The following is an 8,129-nucleotide window of genomic DNA, read 5'->3' as shown; positions in this document are numbered from 1 at the left end:
CTTGTATACCAAGAATTTGAGATAGAACTGAATTTGTTACCTGAGTTTCCCTGCATGTGAGGCTTAGAGAATGCAAGAAAATCAGGAAAAGTTGGGCGACTGCCTCAGTGCTTCAGAAGTGGGGTTACAGCTTGCCTCTCCAGTGCTTAATAATGTGAACTCTGACGTCTGGCTCATCTGATTTTAAAATTTGTCTCTAACTGTTATTGGGTTTGTGACCTTGAATAAGGTATTTATACTTTTCCTGCTACCTTTCCTTATTTATTAACTGGTAAGAATCATATTACTTATCTAGAAGGTTGCTGCAAAGAATCAATATAAGAATCTTTATCAAGAGCCTTAGAATATTCACTGGCACATTGTAAGTACTCAATAATTGTTAGCAATTGTTGTTGTTGCCCAGAAATGCCCTAATCCTTCCCTTGAGTTTTCAGAATTTTTTTATTCCTTTTAAGCCTAACTCCTTGAGACTTGCCCTCTACTACTTGATAACATAGGGAAGTGCATGAAATGTAAGGCTGACATGAAGAAGAACAGAACTAGGACAATTCAAAATTGAGTTCTTGCAAAAGAAGATGCCTGATGAGGATGGGTAGTTTAAGCCTCAGTTCTGATTTCAGTTGGGAACCAAAAGCAGAAGAACAATAGTGTGAGCTTCTTAAAACTGGGCAAAATTTAAGGCAGAGAGATGACAAAGAAGAAAGAATAGTTGAAGAAATAATGGCCAATGTACACATCCAAGAAGCTCAACAAACTCTGAGATAGCAAAGATGATCCACATTATAATCAACCTGGCAAAAGTCACAGATGAAGTGAGAATCTTGAAAGCATCAAGACAGTCTCAACATATACAAGGCATCCTCAGTAAGATTAATAGTTGGTTTCTTCAGAAATCATGGAAGCCAAGACATTGAGAGAACGTATTTAAATTCTAAAAGAAAAAAACCTGTCAACCAAGGATTTCATATCCAGCAAGACAAACTTTCAAAAACCACGGTGAAACTAACACATTCCTAAAAAAGAAAAACAAATGGAGTTTGTTACTAGAACACTTCCCATACCAGAAATGCAGAAGGGAATCCTCCAAGGTGAAATGAAGACTCTAGACAGTAACTCAAAGCCATATGAAAAAATAAAGAGCAAGGATAAAGGTAGCTACATAGATATAAATGCCAGAAGTATTTTGTTTTGTAACTCCATTTGTTTTCTATATGATTTAAAAGGCAAGTACACAAACAGTAATTCATTTGGCACATAATGCTTGATGATGTAATTTGTGAAAATAAGATAAAAGTTGTTGAAACTGTAAATGAGCAGTTTTGTGTAGTATAAAAACTGTTATTTAATCAAAATGATGGTTATACTGTTAAGATATTAATTGTATTCCCCAGGATAACCATTAAGGAAAACATTTAAAATATACAGCAGAGGAAATGAGAAAGGAACAGAAATGCCGCACTGGAAAAAATCAATCACAAAAGAAGGTACTAACTGAGGAATTGAGAACAAATATTTATAAGACCTATAGAGAAAAAATAGCAAAATGGCAGTAGTCTTTTCTCACCAGTATTAACTTTAAATGTAAATAGATTAAAATCTGCAATTCAAAGACAGAGATTGGGAGAATGGATTTAAGAAAATATGATCCAATTATTTGGTGTCTAAAAGAGACTCCCTTTACATCTAGTTTGCACGTAGGTTAAGAATAAAATGATGAATAAACATATTCTATGAAAATAGAGATAATGCCTGATATAATACACATTTAAACAACAATTCCTTCAAGAGGCAAAGAAGGACATTATGTATTGGTAAAGTTTCAGTATATCAAGATGGAACAATTATAAACATCTGCACTTCACAAGTGTCCCAAAATATATGAACCGAGAACTGAACCAAACCAAGAGGAAAAATAAGAGTTCTACAGACTAGATGGACTTCAATACACACTTTAAATAAGGGATAAAACAACTAGGCTGAAGACAATTATGGAACTAGAGAATGTGAATATTTCTAAGTACACATGGAGTATTCTCCAGGATAGATGGAATGTTAGACCAGAATACAAATCTCAAAAAATTTAAAAAGATTAAAATCATATAAAGTGTCTTCTCTGACTACAGTGGAATGAAACTATAAGTTAATAACATAAGAAATACTGGAAAAGTCACTGCATAAGTGTTCTCCAGAGAAAAACATACACACACATATATATAATGTACTATATTTTACATATATAGTTACAATTACATATTAGATATTATGTATTATATATGTAACATAGTTATTACATACTATAGTGTATATAATATATAGTATATAATAGTATGTATTATATATAGCATAACGGTATATATGTTATACTATCATATTTATTATATATTACATATTATATATAATACATAGCATAGTATGTAGTATATATAAAACATAACATATAATTGCATATATTATAGTACATATATATTACACATATACAGTATATAGTATACACTACATATTATAAGTAACATATAGCATAGTATATAGTATATTGTATATGATGTACAGTATACAATATGGAAATATATGATATAATCAATGTATTTATTAAAATATATGTATAATGCCTCATAAATTACATATATTATTCCACAAATTCTTTCAATTTGAAATTGAAATCTGGAAAAGAGAAGATACCCAATGATGGTAGGTGTCCCAGAACTCAGTTTGATATCTAATGGAAACTGAAAGCAAAACGCTAAGATGCTGTTTCTGAGTAGGTTTCCTCAAACTGAGCAAAATACAAGGCAGCCATATTTTCCGGTGTCTTTGCGTCTCCACGGTATTTTTTCAAACTCGAAAGGGCGGGAGGACAACGGCTCCAAGCGGGGTTATTTGGCTTTTCTGAGACAATACTGCCATCCTGCGGAAATAGTTTGATCAGTCCCAAGCCCTGAACGGTTCCTCCCTGCATGGCCTCGCCACTGAGGGATTTCAGGCGAGTGGGAGGCTGGACGGGTTCTGGACCCAAGCCTGGCCTCCGTACCTTTTTTCTCTGTGGCCTGGCAGGAGAAGTGGACCAAGTCAGGGTCTTGGTGTAGCATCGGCTAGGTTTAGAGGCCAGCACCCTGCCAGCGGCTACCAGGAAGTCCAAGCACAGGAAGTATGGAGGCGGGGCTTGACTCGGTTGCCTAACTGTGTGGGCTGGGACTTCAGCCAAGTGCAGGCCTTGGGGCATGTCTTGAGAATTTGCACTTTGGGGGTTTAGACAGGCTGGCTAGCCTGGTGTTGTAGGCCCGGGCTCATTATGACAGCAGTGACAGAGCACAGTGCACAGGCCACTGCCAGGTACCATATGTAGTCAATGCCATTGATGGAGCTGAGGCACACCAGAGGTGTAGTGTAAGACTTGTCTGGAGCAAGATGGGCCTGTATAGAAGCAGTGGGGGGACACTGACATGCCAGTGTGGGGCAGAGCATCTTCTAGGAGACTGGAGTTGCTCGAGTGGATGAAAACCAGAAGTGTAATGGGAGGCCTTGAGGGATTCTCAGAGCCCACCAGCTAGCAGTTCCCGTGGCTCTGCAGGCTGATTGTGAGTGAGGTCCAGGGTTAATTCCTTTCTCCCGACAGGACTCTGATGGCATGTCAGCTCTTGCAAGGAGAGCAGAGAGGTGGTGATTTTTGTTCGGTATTCCCCTGAGGAGGATGGCATTATTTAGGCCTGAGGAAACCATTCTTCACCTCATATTAGTGTTCTTCTCTGTGCCAGCTTCGTACATAGTTCCTGATGGATTCCTCAGTGACCTTATAAGTTATCCACCCTTTTGGTATGGAGACCTCCAGATACCTCATCCTCATAATTGTAAAATTGAGAAGGGTGGCTAAAATTTCATATGTGCCTCTCTCCTTGTATTCTTACTCTCTATTATGTCAGTATCTGAATTCTTAAAGAAAGGAAATAATGTTGGTCTGGTGCTCTGCTGTGACGTTCCAGTGGTTCAAGATATGTTTTAGGTATGGACTTTCCTGGACTCTGATGGTCCAGGCAAACATTCCACTTTGAAAGACAGGCTTCTATCAGTACTGAAGAAAACTAGTGTTTGTGGAGTGCCTGGGTGACTCAGATGGTTAAGCGTCGGACTCTTGATTTCAGCTCAGGTCATGATCTCACTATTCGTGAGTTTGAGCCCTGCCTCAAGTGCTCTGTGCTGACAGCATGGAACCTGCTTGAGATTCTCTCTCCCTCTCTCTCTCTCTCTCTCTGCTCTCCCACTCATACTCTCTCTCTCTCTCTCTCTCTCAAAATAAACAAACAAACTAGTTTTTGTTATATCCTCACCTGTGCCTAGCTCTCTTGTAGCATGGTCGTGGTCGAGTTCACTGATGGTGTGTAGACATTTTTGCCATTGGCTGCGATAAGTTCCTTGCAGATTCTTTGGGGAAACTTGCCTCATTTTTGTGAGTGAGAGAAATGACCTCTACCCTTCTATTTCACCCACAAAGTATAGACCAGATGAGTTGTGCTGTGTCCTATGGAGTAGTCGACATAACTACTTTATTAAATACATAAAAGTGTACAGCCTCATGTATGGAGATAACATCCTATATCTAAAGCTAAACATGTAGTTTCTTTTCCTTGTGGAATTCTTTAGGTTCAATACTCTTGTGTTCATATCTTGCCGACTGTCTTTAATAAAACCATGTGCCTGGCAGTGGTTGCAAGCCTAAGGCAATCACACTTATCCAAGTCCAAGTGGTAGAGCCAAGGAATTTTGTTGACATGTCCTTTGTAAGCAAGGATAGTGTGTGTGTGTTTGGGGGGGGGGGCAGGGAAGGCTCAATGAGCCCATCATTCTGGTTGTTTATGGATCAATTCGTCTGAGCTCTATCAGGTATTCTCCTCAGCCTTCATGAAGACTGAATTCCATTGTCTTTGTCCTGATAGAGACATTTCCTGTTATTAGGGAGAAAAGCAAGATGTTGGACTTTAAGGATCAAAACATAAGTTTTCTCACACCAGGTAAGAGAAATGGTAAAACAAATTGTGTTTTATCCTACTTCTAACATATGTGAAAAATTTAAGCCAAACATGCACAGATTTATGTATTCTAGAAAGCCAATATTCCCATTTGGATATATGCTTAAAAATTTGAACAAAACAACTAAAAGCGTCTTCTTTTTTAAAGTAATTTTTTGGGGGTGTACAAGTTTTACATATATATAGTGAAGGCTTAAAATGTTGACAAACAAGGCTTAGTTTTTGATAATATTCATTGTAATCTTATATTTTGTATAAAGACACACTGTACTATCTACATGATGGAATGTTTAAATATTTTGTTTTTTATAGTCAAGGAGACTAAATGCTTCTAATAAATTATTACTTAACATAAAATCCAATCCTCTAAAGTATATTTAATGACATTTAAGTAGCTTCTCTGTGTAGGATCTAAGAGAAATGAGAGAAGGAAGAATCTTAAACCACAAGGAAATTTCACATAAATGATGTTTTCTGAAATCTGTAAGAAATAAAATTTTCACACACATACACACCTGCTGCAACCCCTACATAAATACAAGTAGACAATCAGAATTCAGTAAATACAAATAGTTAAGGAAAAATAAAATAAAAACAGGGAGGCAAACCATAAGAGACTCTTAAATACAGAGAACAAACTGAAGGTTGCTGGAGGGGAGGGGGATGTGGGGATGGGCTAAACGGGTGATGGGCACTTGTTGGGATGGGCACTGGGTGTTATATGTAAGTGATGAATCACTAAATTCTACTCCTGAAACCTGTACTACACTGTATATTAACTAACTTGAATTTAAATTAAAAAATTAAATAAAAATAGTTATTGAGCTTCTGTGATAGGGAATATTCCTCGCTTACCTTTTTATAATTGTTCAATTTTGCATTTCTTTGCTAGAGTTTATATTTAGGATTTCAGCAACAGTAAAGAAATGTTTTGAGATTTAGTAAGAAAGCACTATCAGTTATCTCATGAATAGTTTATGCCATTGGAAATTTCCCATTACCTAATAATTGTGTGAAATATCCACGCACTGAATTTTACCTGTAGTGTGACCAGATGGAATTGAAGAAAGATCTGATGTGATTGTCCACGTATGTGTGTGTTTGTGTGTTTGAACAGTCCTTTGAGCAAATAGGGGAGTGTATTGACGAGCCTTTAACTAGTTAGTTAAATGGTGTCAGCTTTTGTGAGCAATCATATATAATATTTGTATGTATGTATCTATCAAGTTGCTAATGTTGGTTGCCCCAGGAGAGTGAGATGTGTGATCAAGGATTTCTATTTATCCTTCAAATATTTATGAATTCTAAGAGCGTTTTCAGGAAGCTGTCACATGAAGAATTTGAAGAATGCTTGATAACACAAGAAAGTACTGCGTTCTAATGTTAAATGATGAAACTGTGAGACAAAACCCTGCATAACTTATGACTGAAATTTATACACATGTAAGTACAGGTATCATGCCATGTGGAGCAGTGTATCGTGTCCAGTGATGTGAACTATCTGGGCTTTCCTCGATAACTCTTCCAAACACTTGTCACTATATTCAACATGAGACTAGAAAATGGAGGGCTCCGTGGTTGCCTGGGTACAAAGCCAGGTCAGAGACTGCTTGGGTTTGTGAATTGGCAGCTGGGGTTGGTCTACAGTCTTCAGGTAGTTTCTTCCGACTTTTCTGCCTGGATCCATTTATCACTTGAGGAAGATGATCTGATGCCATGTGAAAAGACAAGTAACATTGAATGAAGAAAAGCTGATGCACAATAGACTAGTTTCAGTGGAAATTTAATACCTGAAAAACAAGATGCCTGATGAAGGTGAGTAGTTTTATTTCAGATAGAAATGAAAAGCAAGTGCAGTGGTGTGAGCAGTCCCTTGAGGGGGCAAAACGCAAGGCTGCCATGCTTTTTGGCGTCTTTGTCTCTTTCTCTTTGGTGTTTTTTAAGACTCAACGGGGGCGGGAGAAGAGGGCACCAGGACAAGGCTTGTGGGCATATCTGGAGCACTACTGCCATCGTGAGGAAATAGTTTCAAAACACCCTAAGTTGTTACAGCTTTCTTTGTGAGGCCTACTAATTGGCTGGAGCAACTGTTGACACTGAAGCTTTCAGGTGCACCCAATTCGTTGGAGACCCATTGCTTGGAACTAGGAAGATCTAGGAGTTGAACCAACCAGTCAGGCAAAGAAGGTTTAGTTGTTTTTCTACTGGAGCAGATGGGCGTAAACAGATGAGCACCAAAGAAGTGAAAAGAATCGAAGATTAATCTACATTTTAAAAGTCCTTGTCTTTTGGAGGTGGCATTACCTGTGCTCTTGTTTCATTCACTTCATAAATGGCTCTTATAGCAGGTATATTATAAAGAAGTGTGATTGTTTCTAGAAGTGTAAAACCAGGTGGCAAATGTGACATCAATGAAAATGGTGGAATTGGAAACTTGAGTTCTGTATCCTTCCACAAAAGCAACTGAAAACACTCAACAAGCTAGAAGTAGAAGGGAATTTCCTCTACATGATAAGGGACATTTGTGAAAAACCCACAGCTGATAGTATCCTCAGAGGTAGAAGATGAAAATAGTGAAAGACTTCACTTCTAAGATCAGGAACAAGTTAAGAATGCCCACTGTTGCCAATTCTGTTGAACATTGTACTAGAAGGTGTATCCAGGAAAATTAGGCAGAATATCTACAAGAAATACAAATTAGAAAGGAAGAAGTAAAATTATCTCTGTTCACAATAACTTAACTATATGTAAAGAAAATCCTAAGAAATCCACAAAAATAATATAGGTACTAATTAATGAATTCAGCAAGTACTACAGGGTAGAAAAGCAACTCGCAGAAATCAATGTACAATCTGAAAATGAAATTAAGAAAATTCTGTTCACAGTAACATCAGAATGAATAATATACTTAGGACAATATTTGACTAAAGAGATGAAAAACTTGTACATTAAAAATTGCCAAAGGAATTAAAGATGGCCTAAATACATATCCTTTGTTTATAGGTTGGAAGATTAAATATTGTTAAGGCAGCAGTACCACCCAAAGAGATCTATAGGTTCAATATAATCTCTATCATTATCCCAGCAACTGGTTTTGCAGAAAATGTG

The sequence above is a fragment of the Panthera pardus genome, unplaced genomic scaffold, assembly GCF_024362965.1.
Source record: "Panthera pardus isolate Hobbes unplaced genomic scaffold, ASM2436296v1 HiC_scaffold_27, whole genome shotgun sequence".
Taxonomy (NCBI): Eukaryota; Metazoa; Chordata; class Mammalia; order Carnivora; family Felidae; genus Panthera; species Panthera pardus.
This window is presented reverse-complemented; position numbering follows the sequence as displayed.